General features: G+C 41.3%; 3 non-coding genes across 3 annotated transcripts; 2 read left to right on the top strand and 1 right to left on the bottom strand.

The window, feature by feature from the left end:
* Nucleotides 1-1,973: 1,973 nt before the first annotated feature.
* On the top strand, nt 1,974-2,046 carry TRNAA-AGC (transfer RNA alanine (anticodon AGC)). The gene has a single exon. It is a non-coding gene; the product is annotated as a tRNA-Ala (tRNA).
* A 661-nt stretch (nt 2,047-2,707) lies between these two features.
* On the bottom strand, nt 2,708-2,780 carry TRNAA-AGC (transfer RNA alanine (anticodon AGC)). The gene has a single exon. It is a non-coding gene; the product is annotated as a tRNA-Ala (tRNA).
* A 9,880-nt stretch (nt 2,781-12,660) lies between these two features.
* On the top strand, nt 12,661-12,733 carry TRNAA-AGC (transfer RNA alanine (anticodon AGC)). The gene has a single exon. It is a non-coding gene; the product is annotated as a tRNA-Ala (tRNA).
* Nucleotides 12,734-17,318: the final 4,585 nt, after the last annotated feature.

Here is a 17,318-nt window from a genome sequence, read left to right on the forward strand (position 1 = left end):
TTCACCGCGAGGAATAACCCCAGGGCAGCCGTTCAGAACATTTAACTACCGCCTGACCTGGAGCCGCCTACGGTTTTGCCCGAAATGACGAAAAACTAAGGTGATAAGGCCGAGTAATGTGATAAGGCACTTCGCACTGACGTGCGCGACAAACTCATGCCCTGCAGCCTTTCAGTGCCACCTGCCACACGCTGGATTTGTCCTTCTCCTACACTCGGGGAAATCACATCAGAAACGACACAGCAGAGCAGCTTGAGGATAGTACAAAACACACATTTGCCCTGATGTCCCCTCGGGAGACCATATAGAAAGCAAAATTTAAGCCTGATTAAATTAACTTATATCAGTTTCCATTAGTACTGACAAGAAGATGGATTGAAGCAATCTTAAATGAAAGTATGTGGACACAAAGCCTTCAAAACTGAAACACCCTAAATTTTTTTTGTTTTTGTTTTTTTTTAATGGAATTAAGAAGGTTGGGCTATTTTCAGATATAGATAAGAAAGTTTTCCCAACCAGGTTAAGAAATAAGAACATATTACTTGCTAGCAACACTCAAATTAATGATCACAAAATAATGCTGTCAATTATATAAAAGACATGTTTTAATAATTGAGAATAATGCAGTGATCTTCCCTTGCCCTTATCTGGGCATTAAATAAACTGTTTTTCTGTGAGCTGAATGGGTGAAGCTTTAGGCCCTGTCAGTGGCAGCAGACCGAGATATTATGGTGAAAAACAGGAAGAGGTAACCTGCATTTTGCATAATGACTCGAACTGCACAGGGTTGATAAAGAAAACTGTTAATAGAGCTGAACCTCATGAAATACGATATGGGAGAGATCCTGGCCACAGGCATGCAGGAGGCCATCAGTGAGCCTAAGATATACATATGCCTGTGAGAAGGACTGAAAATGCTTTCACATATTTCCCCTTCAAGTCTACTCAAGTGAGGTATATAAAATCATCTCCAATATAATGCAAGAAGTGTTAAGGATAAATTTCAATTTTTTTTTTATTGTGCAGAGACTGAAGTTAGGCAGGAGAGTATTTGAACTTTAAGAGAATGTTTGCATCAACACTGTAGTTGTAGTTCCACATCTAGACCTGAATCTGGATTGTAACAGATTTGGAGTACTACATTACCTAGGACAAGTAAGTTGTAACTTACTGATGCTTAGTTTTGAAATTTATTTTGTTCTGGCTGTTGCTGCCATCCAGTGAGTTAAATCCTTCAGAGAAAACCACCAGTACACGTATTGTTGGATTACTGCACACACTTCAGTTTACTAGCAGAACTTACGCCTCTGCATTTAAATAGAGCATATCAGTGTATCCAGTCTCTTTGTAAACAACATTTTCCTTCCTGAAATCCAGAAAGCATTCTTTGATTTAACAGCCAGTGAACAGAGGTTTAGCAATGCGCTTCCTACTGCAAAGTCAGTTAGTATGACTACAGGGGAACTTTTCTATTTAAGAAATGTGCTTAGTAACCCCATATATTTAAGATGCAATACTATTTGGACAGAATTATCAAAGTCAATAAATAAAGGTAGAAATACAAATAATTCCTAGAACATAGCATAAGAATTTATGAATGAATATTTCCTCTCCAGAAACTAAACATGAACTTTTAAACGATTGTATTTATCATTTATGTATGTTTAATTAGAAAATAAAGTTGGAAAAGGAGCTAAAGACTTGAAAAAAAGGAGAAGAAAAATCTCACTGTACTTGAGTGACTTCTAAGACTAGTCTTTCTAGATTTATAAACCTTTTTGTAGCTGCACTGCAAGAGCTGTAAAAAAATGAGTTCTCTCTCCTTGAATAAACGCTAGAGGATGCACTGCTCAGGAAAACGAATTGTTTTATCCAAGAAACGCAGCAGAAAATGCTCCGCATAAGTCAAGAGCATAACCTGGCTTTTCAGCTATCGGGTGAGGAGTGCATCCGCCCTATGGTGCCTCTGGCAAGGGGAATTAGCTCAAATGGTAGAGCGCTCGCTTAGCATGCGAGAGGTAGCGGGATCGATGCCCGCATTCTCCAGTGTTTTGGTCGGCTGTGGCGCCACGGTGGGAAAAGATTTTTCTTCCATGAAATGTCCTGGTTTTTGTGGTGGAAAATGCACAGCAGGTAATACAGACCGACTCACACGGCAAATAAAAGGGGAGAAGAAATGTTAATTGTAAAGATTACACTTGTGCACTCTCTGAGAAACAATTTCTTCACATACCCATCTAAACTATTGCTGTTACTCTGTGATATAGGGAAAAAAAAAATAGCCACTTCCGTCCCTTAACAAGGCACCGAATGTTAGCATTTACGATTATTTTTTAATGATGTGGAAAGTTACTGAAATTGTCTCTGCGAAGATGCAAAAGTCTGTAGTTGTCTATATATACCATCAGCTCACCACAGAATTAGTGTCTCTCCAGCTACTTTGCACTTGCTGTAGGATGGGAAGGGCACCCCTGTTCCTAATGTGAGTTTCAAGTGATACTCGGTCTCCCACAGTATCATTTAATGTCTTCTTCTAGCCGTGAGAAGAAATTAATTGGCACCTGAAAAAAAACAAAGATCAGCTCTGATCAACATTAAAAACTTAAACACTTCATACTATGCAAACGCGTCCCCACACTGATTCACTTTAAAGCCTCAAGAAAGCGCTCCGGGAACACGCATCTGGACTCAAAACAGGTGGCACAAATGGAGAATGCGGGCATCGATCCCGCTACCTCTCGCATGCTAAGCGAGCGCTCTACCATTTGAGCTAATTCCCCCCGCCGGCCGCTGCCCGCCCCCTTCACTGGCCATTCCCGCTTCCCCCGCTGCCGCACGCCGCGCTCCCACACAAAGCCGACTGCCTCCCCCAAGCGCCGGTAGCTGGGCGCTCCGAGCCCTTCTAATCCCCTCCCCAAGGCACGGGTAGGCAGTAACAGCGCACAGCCCTCCCGTGAAACGCAGAAACAATTAAGTCTTCCTGCAAGCGCACTGCTTTTGACAGCCGTAGTGGGAATTTTGCCTAATATAATATCAGGACCCCTCGAGGCAACAGCAGACGCTTTGTTCAGCGGAGCTGCATCTGGGTAACATCCGGGCTTGTGTTTCCAGAAATTGCAGACTTACGTTCACACCAAACAATTATTGCTGCTTAAGAGAAATCTGGGTATATTTAAATACTGTATTTTTTCTAAAACAGATTTTTCCTATTTGTAATGTCTAGGTGGAAGACAATCGGCTAAATGACTTTACCCTTCTCCACATTTTACAATATAAAATACATATGACTGAATAGGTAGAGTTCTTCCAGTTCTTTTTCTTGTGGCAATAGAGGCGGGGTTCATGTTACAAAAAAGCACCCATGGAACAAGGGTTCGTGAAAACAATGAAAAAAGCACCAAATGGAACACCAGGAAACAAAGTAATAGTTCACATTATTTACTTATATCTCTCAGGCATTTTTAAGTTGTGACGCTATCACCAGATAGACAAGCACACTCATATGACAAGACACAGACACATACATATAAAATCAAAATTCTACTACTAAAATATAAAAAAATAAAAATTTTTACTAAAATGAAACAGCAGTGAAAATTCTGTGTACTGTGTTCACAAACAGCAAGAGAGAATTGTGAATTTCTGTTACACTTAAAATATTAAAATAATCTGCCTTTCTGAACATAAAAGTAATATCTGAAATGAAATTTATTAAATAACTATGCAAACAGCTCTTGATTTCCCCAGGATGCTTTAAGACACATGAATCACACTGACATATAGAGATCTTTCAAATCTCTGCTCTTCAATAACTTTGTTATTTCAGAAAACAAAATAACAAAATATCAGTCTTTGGTCTAGCCCTAAAGCTGTATACTAGTAGTCCTGTGGACATTCTACCATTAACAAAATTCCAGTGTCTTCCCACCTACTCCTTCACTCTGATTGAAACAACTGGCTTTGCCAAAAAAATATTTCTCCCTCTCCTATTTAATCAATGTAGAAAGAAGCATCTGAATTTAATTTGCAGGGGGTAATTAAGTTTTTACTGCTGGATTTATGCTGCAGATACCACTGACATGTAAGCAACTGGCTGACTGAAAGCCCCACAGGTCAGTGTGCCTGACAAAGTAAGCAAGATTGCTGCTCCTTCTATTTGGGGATGTTTCACATTTTTCTTAGTATTCCTCCTGAACAAAAACCATTCAAGTCTCAAAACCACCTATGCTATAAAACTAACAAGCAACCAAACAGAACCCTTCTAGTTGTGTCTGTATCAGGCTTGTAAGAACACAGCCCAGGCAAGACCAGGGTTTCATCACGCCAGATTTGGAAAGGTACAGCACATCTACTTGGTTGAATTAAGGGAATCCCCAAGCAGGCTTACAACTGCACACAAACTGAAACTTTCAATTTGTGACTAGGCACTGACAGCCTTAAGGTTTTAACACAGCAGGTAGGGTGAAATTTAGTTAAAATCAAGCAAAACTCAGAATGAACTATAAATTAAGCAGTGACAAAATGAGTAAGGACAGCTATAGAATAGTCAGTTCATTCTGTTAAATAGCCAAACCTTCAAGTTGATAGATACCACACTAAAAAGAAGCAAGTATGTCTCCAGTTCGGTATCCAGTATTTATCCCATATTTAAAGCACTGAAGGAAAAGCTATCTTTTAAAGCATTGAACGAAATGTGTTTTGGATCTCAGAGATAATTTTACTGAAAAGCAATATCAAAATATGGAATTGGACTGCAAAATTCACACCATCCTCTGGAGGGAAAAATCCCACGAACAAAAACCTCAAACTCCAACAGACAGCACCTCACCAAATGCACTGTAAATCAGATAAAAAGCAACATGGGAGACATGCCATTAGTAAGAGGAAACCTCCCAGAATCCCCATTTCTGTTTTTAATGGCCACAACGAGAGTAACATTTGATTTGTTGATGAAGATGTTATTGCTTGTTCATAAAATTTTGCCTCCATTTTACCATTATTCATTGATTCATACCCAAAGCACAAGACATAAACATGCTAAAGAAATCCCAAAACATAAGAACCAACCAAAAAGAAAAAAACAAAAACAAAAACTAACTCAAAACATAATAAACCTTATAAAGATTTGCTACTTTTAATAGAATTTGCTACTGCAGCTATCACCTTTGAGGAAAATCAGTATAGTCCATCTGGGAGGTTATGCACTAGTACAAAATTCTGTAATATTGGTCAAAGAATCAGCTTAGCCAGGCATCCGAAGTAACTTCAGTTACCATTAGCAGTCACAACAGAAACTTTTAAAAGCCAAAATAATTCATATTAAATATACTGCTTTTGTAAGATGTATGACACCAAAATGTTTTTTGTGTATATTTATCAGATTAGCATTTAGGTTAACACTGTGCTCTCTGTGCACTAATAAGAAGATGGTGATTTCAGAGCACAGCTCTGAGCAAGATCATTTTATGCTACTCTCTGTCATCTCCCTGGGGACCAATACAAAAATCACCCTTATTATTTCGACCTCTAAAATCTCTAACTATTAAAGAGTTGAAATACCAAGAAAACATACAAGTCACCATTCTCCTTTTCTAAAAGGATCCATGGATTTTTGATTTCCACCTAGGTTATCATATGAATTCCCGACTGGCAAAGAATTCATTCTGTTTTCAGATGGAGAAACAGGAAGTCATACATTAACATGGTTATGCATTTAGGTTTTTTCCTAGGAAAATGACTAGACTCACATCACAACCTACTCCAAATTTTTCTGGAAGACCTTGCAACCTTACTAACATAATGAGTTTAAAAAAGTTTCAACATCATACTACATGTACAATGCCCTCCTTGAAACAAACAGGATGACAATATAGAAAAACTGTGTTTCTAATTTTACATACAAAACAAACTGTTTAATAGTTACTATTATATATTGTAGTATACTACTACAAACAAGGTTGTTACAAAAGTAATGAGATTGCCTGAATCTCACTGGATCTGCAACTTTTGTCTTCTAAATCCCCACTGTAAGAATCTAAATTTTGTCTACATTCCCTATAATTTAATGAAGTAGGGAATCTGGCCTAGCTATGCCTAGGCCACCTGGCTAATCAGCTGTCACTAGACACCACATACAAGATTTTCCTCATGTTCATTTAGTGTCTCTTCCAAGCCATGGATGTCCACAGAATAATAAACAATTTCTTTATATTTTTGATTTTTATCCATCTTTCACTTTTCACACCAAAGTTAACAGGGGTGAGAATGAAGATTTTTTTCATAGCTTAGAAGACTTAAGAAGATTCAGGTCCCTATATCCCGTGGCTTTTACTAAGGACTCACTAAATGAGACTTTTTCCAGAATAATAGAGTAGTTTTAAGAACAATAACCTCATCCAAATAAATAAACTAACCATTTATAAAAAGCCCCAAGGAACTGGTTATATGGAATAAACTGAAAAATGTATTTAGCTGCAATGTTCCAATACTAGAGGGTTAAGATTCACAGAACTCACTTAAGTTATATATATATATATTTATAGTGTATGTTTAACATCTGATTACTTAGGTCCATATGAAAATCTGAGAGCTTTTCTTTCTTAAATTTATGCACCACCATGATATACAATAATTTTAAAGTAAACAGGGAAACCAGACTTATCATTAAAGCATTCACTGATGAAGCTACCTGCTTACAGTGCTTTCAAAACATCACAAGCATGCTGAGTTAAGACCACAAAAAAGTTTAGGATAGCACCCACTTCAACAAGTTCTTCAACCCAAGTTATCCTCTGATTTGAGTCTTCCACCTCTCTCCTGGGCTCAGTGTTACACGTAAGCGAACTCTGGAGGAGCAGTATGAGAAGAAAACAACAGCTATTAAAATTTCCTAATGCAGTGTAGGATTAGTGACGTTGTAGGTGTTGAGAACAACTGAAGGAGGGCTGAAGCCTGAGTCATGGCAGAGCAGCACAGGAATAGGAACCCCACGAGAACCCACAAAACCACCCACTCTGCTGAGGAGTCGCACTGGCCACCTGCACCTCCTCCTTCAAACAAGCTCCATGACTCCAAAACTAGATTTTGTGAGACCCACTAATACAGCCACCACGACCAGAAAGCCCTTGGGCAAAAGGCTGTGCACAAACCTCCTCCGCCTGCTCTGTCTTTCGATGCTCGCAGCCCGGGCTCGCCCCAGGTGACAACGCAGCTCACACCGCTTCCCTTCCCGCATGCTCCCACCTTCCCGGCCTCTTAGGACTGGGCTTCTGCTCTGCCCCTCCCAGACACTAAGCGTGCCCTGCCCTGTGCTAGAACCCTCTGTGAAGGCGTGTTTCCACTCTCCCCAATGGCAACTCTCTCCCCCAGGGCAGCTGCTGCCCTCCTTTTACTCCTTTATAGATGGAGAGGTGAACAGGCGGTGCTGGGAGGTTTGTCATCCTGTGAACAGGGAAGTGCTTTAGCTGGGTCTCCTCCTGATGCATGAGGCAGCTGTTGGGATGGCAGGTAAGTGTTCTAAAGAAAAGCCACCAGCCTGCCCGGTGGTCAGCTCTTCTGTCCCTGAAGCTGCCTTCTGTATCTTCAGGGGGGAAAAGATAATGCTGGAAAGAGCAGATTTTTATCCCAGTTTTCCCAATGCAATGGCTGTAAGTAGCAGGAATTATCAGCTGAGTGTGTACACCTTTAAATGGACCTAAATATAATTTTCATAATGTAAATTCATGATTAGGTTTACGCTCATGTGTTTTCCTAGGCATTGCTTTGAGGGCGGAGGTTGAAAAATAATTCTAAAATATGTACATAATATGCATTTAAGGAGGACAGAATTTCCATTTTCCAACCAAATTCCTGATAGTTTCTAACAGCTGAGAACGCGAATTCTGAATAATTTGGGTATGCAATATATCTTTCTCTGTCACTTTCTGAGTTTTTGTTTTTTGTTTTTTTTTTTTTTTAAGGAGATTATAGAACATAAGGGCTATTTGCAACTGTAAAAGCTACTTATGTCTTGTTAACAATCTCAGTTTCTGCACCTTTGACACCAAGCATCAGGTTAACTGTTAGCAAGAAAAGGCAGTTTTAGCAGGAAATGGTAAAACCCACCTTTGGTTTATCCAGCCAGCAGGCTTGGTGAAACTGTGTAGGCTAATGTGCTCCAGCTTACACCTTTATTCCTCGGTTCCTTGGAGTCTCTGAAGTTTTGGCAATAACCCATCTCCTGTGTGTTTATAACCATGCTATTTTTGTGCATTGCTAGATACTTTTCCTGAAAAAAAGTAAAATAAGGAAAAACAGAAATTCATTGATTTCTTTCAACAAGAGCTGAGCTATTTTTATGTAGCTTTTGAGTTCTTCTTTTGCTAAATGTTAGAAAAATTTCAGCTGCTTCAACACTTCTCAAGTAAGTAAAAGGCTATGAAAAAATGTTAATAGTGTTAGACAACTTAAAACAAGATCAGTGCAGAATCTTGAGTTGTTTACCAGTCCTTTAGGATCATAGCAGCATTTGAATTGTTAGAAGTCATCTCTAAGCAACTTCCTCTGAAGAAAGCTTTATTTTCTCTGAAGATAAAGACAAAAATAAGGGTTTTTTTGTTTTGTTTTGTTGTTGTTTTTTTTTTAAATCCAAAGACTAGACCAGGAAGCTACTCAGGAATGCCTGGTCTAAATATGTTCCTTGTCATCACAGCTAATATAATGCAATAGTGAGTGTTGGTTAGCTAACTCACTCTAAATTCCTAGAGATGATCAAGTAAGCAGGTACTTTTAGGCCCAGGTGAGCATCCAAGGTGGTTCATGCTGCATAAATAAGATCATGGGGGAAAAAAAAAGTTCCTGACTTCAGCTGAATTTTGTAGTTTTCCACCTAGTGGTTTCAATAGAAAACCTGCTGAAGTGCCGGTGGACATTCTAGCAGCTGACATAGAAAATTGAATTATTTACATGGCAAAGATCTCCCCTTACTTCACAAGTGTTACATCATTTTCACACTGCTCTTAATTTTTTTAGCATTCTAGAAATACTGAAAAACTATACACAGTTTATCAGTCAATCTCTCCTCCCCTTCAAAAAGCTAGGCTTTAACTCTGACAGGACTAGCTTTAGTATTTAAAAAAACCAAAAAAAACCCAACTAACCAACCAAAAAATCAGGTATAGCTTAAACATGCAGCTGGCCATAAATCCAGGGTAACTTGATACCTGATTATTACTCTCACTAGTACCATTAGTGCTCTTAGAACTGACAGCTATATTCTTTCCTGAATACCATTATTCTTTCTTTCCCCTCCCTATTTTCTTGTGGTTAGCACTGTCAAAAAATTGTAGCAAATCAATGCTGAAGCTTGTGAAGCACAAAGTGAATATTGCCACATAAAGACAGTGGCTTTCAGTTATTCCTAGTCTGTCTTTCCTCCTGCCAAAGAATCCAGCTCCAGGAACAAATGGATGTGCATGTACAGTATCTCCAAGCCATTCATCACATGTCAGGGCTAAGGTACATAAAATGATTCAGCATCACCAAAAGCCAGTAAATGATGTAAAAACAAGCCAGGCCGGTTAGAAACCAGTCAGGTGGTGATCTTACCTCCACTCATGTTCTGATTTAATTTCTTCTTGGCCTGGCTTAAACTTGATGGATGAGTAACTTCTCCCATCTGTGGAGTAAGAAATGTGGCCTGGCTTAGCAAGGAGCCATTGTCTGGTTTAGTGCCGACACAGGGAAGGAACAATCTCTTCTGTAAATGAAGATGTTCAAGCAACAGTCAGAAAATCTCTGGGTGGCAGATTGTGGGTTATATAATTTGTCTCTGCAAGAGCAGAGAGAGCTTATGGAGAAGAGCACAAGTGAACACTGCCATGGCAGATCAGGTGGAGTTCATAAATTCTGTTCACCCTACAGAAAGGTAGAGCCAAACCCAGTTCTCTTGCTTGGTGTATCACTTTATGTTTCAAAGAGATACCTGAGTGGCCTCTATGGTTAATGTAAGTAGGGGAAAGATGTAAAGTGGAGTTCAGCCACTTTGGTTGGTTCAGCTCAAAAAACCTGGGTTGGTCAAGTTATGTGTATGTGAAAGTTGTTACAGGTGTGTTCACATTATTTTAGTATCAGAAATAGAGTGGCCAGCAAGACCATGGCAGTGATTGTCACCCTGTACTGAGCACTGGTGAGGCCTCACCTTGAGTGCCATGTTCAGCTCTGGGTCCCTCACTTCAAGAAGGATATTGAGGTGCTGGGGTGTGTCCAGAGGAAGACAATAGAGCTGGAATAGAGTGAAGGGTCTGGAGCACATTTCCTACTGAGGAGCAGCTGAGGGAGCTGCAGTCACGGAGAAGAGGAGGCTCAGGGAAGACCTTACCACTCTCCACAACCACCTGAAAGGAGGCTGTAGCCAGATGAGGGTCAGACTCTTCCCCCATGCATCTAGGGACAGGACAAGAGGACGCAGTCATAAGATATGCCAGGGGAGGTTTAGTTTGGACATCACAAAGAATTTCTTCATAGAAGAGTGAAGAATTGGAATGGGCTGCCCAGGGAGGTGGTGGAGTCACTGACCCTGGGGGTGTTTAAGGAAAGACTGGATGTAGCACTTAATGCCATGGTCTAGCTAACATGGTGGTGGTGTTAAAGGCAGAAATTAAAGTCGATGATCTCAGAGGTCCTTTCCCACCTAATTGATCCCGTGATTCTGTGAAGCAGAAGCGAGGAGGCTGGGGGAAGGAAATGATGGAAGAGCACGCAGCTGGTGGCAGGGGATTTTGGAACGCCATGGGAAGGGGTCTGTGGAAGTAAAGAGGGCTGTCCCGAGGAAGCAGGGAAGCAAACGCGAGGAGCCGAGGCCCAGGGTCCGTGAGGGAGCGCAGCTGTAGGGGCCACGACGGGAGCTCGGGGGACGGGCGCGGGGCGGCCCCTGCAGCCGGGGCACCGCAGCTCCGGGGCGGCTGCGCCATCGCTGCTCCCTGGCGGGGCGGGCGCCGGGCCCCGGGGGTTTGGGTGCTGTCTGGGGCGGGGGCGGGGATAAGGACCGGCCCGCAGGGCTGTGGGTGCAGTTTGGGTGGGGGGATAAGGACCGGCCCCCAGGGCTGTGGGTGCAGTTTGGGTGGGGGGATAAGGACCGGCCCCCAGGGCTGTGGGTGCAGTTTGGGTGGGGGGATAAGGACCGGCCCCCAGGGCTGTGGGTGCAGTTTGGGTGGGGGGATAAGGACCGGCCCGCAGGGCTGTGGGTGCAGTTTGGGTGGGGGGATAAGGACCGGCCCGCAGGGCTGTGGGTGCAGTTTGGGTGGGGGGATAAGGACCGGCCCGCAGGGCTGTGGGTGCAGTTTGGGTGGGGGGATAAGGACCGGCCCCCAGGGCTGTGGGTGCAGTTTGGGTGGGGGGATAAGGACCGGCCCCCAGGGCTGTGGGTGCAGTTTGGGTGGGGGGATAAGGACCGGCCCGCAGGGCTGTGGGTGCAGTTTGGGTGGGGGGATAAGGACCGGCCCCCAGGGCTGTGGGTGCAGTTTGGGTGGGGGGATAAGGACCGGCCCCCAGGGCTGTGGGTGCAGTTTGGGTGGGGGGATAAGGACCGGCCCGCAGGGCTGTGGGTGCAGTTTGGGTGGGGGGATAAGGACCGGCCCGCAGGGCTGTGGGTGCAGTTTGGGTGGGGGGATAAGGACCGGCCCGCAGGGCTGTGGGTGCAGTTTGGGTGGGGGGATAAGGACCGGCCCCCAGGGCTGTGGGTGCAGTTTGGGTGGGGGGATAAGGACCGGCCCCCAGGGCTGTGGGTGCAGTTTGGGTGGGGGGATAAGGACCGGCCCGCAGGGCTGTGGGTGCAGTTTGGGTGGGGGGATAAGGACCGGCCCCCAGGGATGTGGGTGCAGTTTGGGGGGGCTGTACATCATCACGGTCCCTGCCTATGACATAAACTTTATGCTGCATATCAAGTCGCGTGAGCACCATTGGGTTCATTTCTCAGAAAACCAGTGTTTTAAAGCTGTTAAAAGTAATGTATTAATTACAGGGAAGTGCATTTGGCGAGGTAATAAATAAGAAAAATACAGATCTACTTTATTTTCGCTTGACACTCTCTCCTCAAAGAAGCCAGACACGTTCCAAAAAGATGTATGTGTGCCTACATATGTATTTATGTGACAGGATGTGTGTGTGCATATATATATATATCTTTATATATGCACCGACACATATGTGTAAGTTTTGACTATAAAACTCTGTTTCATTCATATGCATATAACATTTTTTTTCCTTCATTAAGTGTTTCCTGAACCAGTCTTTACATGTGCATGCCCTGAAAATTGGAAAGAATGTGGGTTTCTTTGTTGAATTTGGAACAGTTGCTCAATAAAAGTAGGGCTTTTTTTGGTTGGTTTTTCCCTAAAAATACACATTTGGTTTCTTTTAAGAAACTTGATCTGAGAGCTTCTTGTATGCAGCCAGCTAAATAACAAAGGCTTGTGTCATAAAAGGATGAATAAGATTATTCTGGTAGTGTACATGCCGAAGGACGTGTCCCATGAATGCAACTCTGGGCTGCAGTCAGTTGTTGGTGAGTAGAAAGAATGACTCAGCAAGAAGCAACGAATTTATAATCAAATATAGTTGTGTTGTGTTTTTTTGTAAGTTTGGAGTGTGGATGTCCAAGTTGTGAAGTTTTTTTTTTCAGGTGGGGAATTAGCTCAAATGGTAGAGCGCTCGCTTAGCATGCGAGAGGTAGCGGGATCGATGCCCGCATTCTCCAGTGTTTTCAGTACTGATGTCATTATAAACCACACGGCAGCATTTAAAATTATTTTCCTACTTACCCTTAATTTTTTTTTTGTATAATGGTGTACAGAAGCCTGAAAGAACTGTAAATTTAAAAAAAAAAGCATATTGATTTAAGTATTTCAGTTTTTCATTTCAAAATCAGATGTTTTTTTGCATAGAGGAAGTAAAAAAATATAATCTTTGCATGAAATAATCAAATTTACTGACCTCTTAATACAATAAAAAATGACATCTAAAAATTATTGAGAAAAGGAAATGAGGAATTTTTTGATAGGTCCTTAAGTATTTGGTTAATGATTTCATTCATTAGTTAACTATTATATATATATATATATAATATATGTATTATATTTTGTATATATATAATATATATATATATAATAGTGTGTAGTGAACAAAATTTTGTATTCATGCTTTGAGTAAGACTCATTGTTTCTGCTGTATTTTGGTTGTATAGGCTGGTTAATAGAAAGAGCGGGCTAGAACATTTTATAGTTCTTTTGCACCTGGTGGCAAGATAGCGCCTTTTGCTTGTGAATTTTCACAGCTCTGAAATACCATGGAAATTATATCTCCAAATCTATGCTTGCACATTTTAAGGCTTCATGAGGATGTTTTTTTTGTTTGTTTGTTTAGTGGTTTATTTGTTTTTGGTTTTGTTTTTTTTTTAAATTCTGATTTTATTTTCTTACTTGCTTATTCAGATATATTGCTTGTACTTCCAGTTTGAGATAGCATGAGGAAATGTGCAGTATGTGCTTTTTACACAGCATGAATTTGTGAATTTGTGCAGTTAGGATCTTGGGAGTGCACAGAAACAGGAACCAAAAGTTATTAATTAGGCTCCATGTTAAGGGAGGAGGAGAAAGCCTGCTGCATGGATGTACAAGTAGCACCTGAAGAAAGCAAGGGAGATCTTCCTTTGACATGACAAGACTGTGTCAAGAAAGGAATTAACTTCTGGACAGAATGGGATAGAAATTGCATTTGCTTATTTCTCTTGTATTCTCCAAGTACTGGAGAGCAAAGAGGAATTGTGACTGTGAGGCTGCTTGATGTCTCTTAAAATGAAGTCTAATGGAGAGAAAAGCATTATGGTCTTGTCATGAGTCCCTTTTGGACTCAGATAATAATTTAAATGTATGTTTGTTTGGAATGAGACTATTCAGTAGTCTTCTGTGTGATTATTATTGCTTCTGTGTTTTCTGTGTTTCTTTTGCTGCATAATACCTGACACTTTCTATGCTTTTAAAGGGAATGAATTATATTGTTCTTCTTGGCTGATCAAATGCAAGTTGTGCACTGATGGAATGAGGGAATTTGGTGGGGCTCTTTTCAGGTGCAGTGTGCAATGACTTGAAAAGCTGAAAGCTCTCAGGACTAATGACTTTTCATTACATTTATGCCCAGCTTCCTACATTGGAGCACTTCTGTCTATTAGGGCTTGTGAACACTGGAAAAGCTTACTTCTAATTTTTTTGGTGTAAATATGAATAGAAGTAAGAAGTTTTTGCTCATCCCATGTGGTGTTTTACATCTTTATTTTTTAGGTAAACTATCCTGTGAAGATTTTACAGGACTGAGAGACACAAGGGTCCTGGCTCTCAGAAGAACTACTACTTGTGGAAGTATACTATTTGTTATTGGGTAGGTATTTCCCAGAGCCCCATGTCAAAGGAGTCACCACTCTGGGTCTGCCTGTGCTTTCTGAGTCAGAAATTGCATAGAGATACTCTGTGTAAAGAAACATGAGGGAATTGAGGTTTATTTGATTTTTTATTACTTTTACTACTATTACCACTCATACTTTACACTATGGTCCTCTGTAATATCATGCTTAAATCAGTTACACAAGGTAGTTATTAATTCTGAATAATAATTTGTATTAAACTTGCTGGAAGATACTGCTATGTCTTCGTTTGTTGTAGTCTGCAAATAGGAAATAATTATTCCTTAGTTGTCTTTTATCAATACCTTGCTCCAGATACTACTTAGAAAATCTTTAGGCTGAGATGGAGCTTGGGGACTGTCATACGGCAACTCTGGAAACAGTGTTGGACAACATGAGGGCCATCTGTAGAATCTGCACTCAACAATCAAAACTCTGTGAAACTCTTAAATAACAATTATTTCGCAACATGATTGTGGAACATTTGTTTTCTGAGTTGAGGACACTGCTATTCTGATTTTTCTCCTGATGGGTACTGTGTGATATTTGACAATAAAATTTATGAAAGTTTTTTTCTGGAATGACTACCAATACTTTATTTTGACCAAGTTGTAATCACAAGTGGTATTTTGAACTCTTTTTGGAGAGTGAGAGGTGAGTTCAGTACTGTGTGTAAGCACTCAGAGTTGTAGAACCATGAAACACAAACCATCGTTTGTGTTGGCCAGGACCTTGAAGAATATCTTGTTCCAGCCCTTCTGCCATGGGCAGGGACACATTCTTCCAAAGGAGGTAGCTCTAAGCACCATCACATCCGATCTTTGTCACAGCTTCTCTGGGCAACCTGTTCCACTGCCTCGCCACCCCCACAGTAAAAAATTTCTTACTAATTCCGAACCTAAACCTACCCTGTCTCAGTTTAAGGCTGTACCCCCTGTGCTATGACTGCATGCCCTTGTGAAAAGTCACTCTCCAGCTTTTTTCTAGGCCCTTTTTTAGATACTGGGAAGCTGCTTTTGCTGGGGTCACCTCTCCTGTAGGCTGAACAACCCCAGATCTCTCATCCTGTTTGAAAGGAAAGGAAGTTTCACCTTTAAAATGTGTTCAGCTTCCAGTTGTCAGGTATTTTTCCTCTCAAATTCAATGTTGAAAAAACTACATTTTTTCCTAGTAAACTTTGCCCAATATAAGAAGAGTGAAATAAAATAATTTTTAGAGTCATTGAGCAGAGGTGTTCTCACCTAGGCCAGTGACCTTATGCCTATTTTACATTTTGGGCCATGTTTTATTTCCTGTGGTTACAGTAAGTATTGCAGTAATTTGTTACTGCTAAATGGAAGCCTTGACATCTAGTGGATGGGTCTGGACACAGATGGACTACTGTGTGCTTTCAGAGACTCATGGAATACAAGTGGGCTTTGGTTTGGTGAGCCTGTGGCTCTATTCTGTCATGTCTCAGGACATGCAGGTGTGCTGTTCATTTCTGTTTAGCACAGAATCACCTAAAAAAAGAAGGATTAATCATTAAAAAAAAAGTTAGCGCAGAATCACATAAAAAAAGAAGGATTAATCATTTAAAAAAAAATGCACAGGCATTGGGTGGCCACTGTGCTTCTTTCTGACCTTAGAGCTGAGCAGGTTTTATCTTAATGCAAGTAGGAGCACAGCCTGGTTACATTATGGATGGACCACAGTGGACAAGGCTTGTGTAGTGGTCTCTAACAGCCTTCCTGCACATGGTCTTCCAAGAAACAGGAGAAGAACAACTCTTTTTTTTTTTTCTTTTTTTTTTTTTTCTGTTCAAGGCCACAATATTTACTACAGTGATGCTATAGTAGGGGAAAATTTTTCAAAATATTCTTTTTTTTCAGTATTGTTGCTACTTCGACAAAAATACCGAAATAGGCTACACAAGAAAATCCCTATAATCAGCTTGTTTTGACAACAGAAAGCTCCACAGATCATTGAAATACAGCTTAAGGAACAGTTTCACTGTGTTGGAAAAGTTTACTTCTAATTATTTTGGTGCAAATATTGAAACTCCTGCTTATTTCTGTTGTTACAAAACACTGGTCAAAACTAGTAACTTGATAAAGGAAAATAGAAATCAATGGAAGAACTAAAAACTATTGTAGATTTATCATTTTCATGTATGCAGAGATAGCAAAAACAGTATTAGGCTAAAATGAACAAAGCATAAGTGCAGGGAGGCAGAGCATTTTATGTATGAGGGTGGGTATTGTGCTGTGCAGGGCCAGGAGTTGGACTCCGTGGATCCCTTCCAACTCAACATACTCTTGTGATTTGAGTCCTCACTGGGGAAGAGATTTCAGGTTAGCTGGAAGAAAAACATCTTGCATCGTGGCTCTTTCTGATCTCTGTCAGAAGTTTGTGAATGAGTTTAACTCTATAAGCTGTAAAGGAAAAAAACTGAGTGTTATTTATAAAATAGAATGTCAAGAACAGGATGTGGGGTTGTCAGCGGTTAGCAAGGTGTGTGTGTGACAGTCTCTGTTAGAGACTGCTGCTAGCAGCAGCCCTGTGCTCGGGCTGCAAGTCCTGCTGGAAATCCCACATTGCAGTGACCCTGGCCCAGGTTTTGGGATGTGTCCCCTTTCAGATGTGTTCGCCTGCAGGTTGCTTTGGTGTGCATTTCCCTCATGTCCACATGAATGCTGCCAGGGCCCTTTTGGATTGTTCCTGAGCCCGCTGCAAGGGCTGTTCCAGCACTCTGCCAGGGGACCTGCCTTCTCCTACCTGCCTATGGGTCCCTGGCCCGGCGCAGGTTGTGGTTCCCAGGTAGGATGTGCAAGGTGCTACCGCAGCGGCCACCTTCAGCTGAGTTCGGCACGGGCTCCTGGGGAAGGGCCTGGGACTTGAGTTTTGT

This window comes from Poecile atricapillus, chromosome 2 (assembly GCF_030490865.1).
Source record: "Poecile atricapillus isolate bPoeAtr1 chromosome 2, bPoeAtr1.hap1, whole genome shotgun sequence".
NCBI lineage: Eukaryota > Metazoa > Chordata > Aves > Passeriformes > Paridae > Poecile > Poecile atricapillus.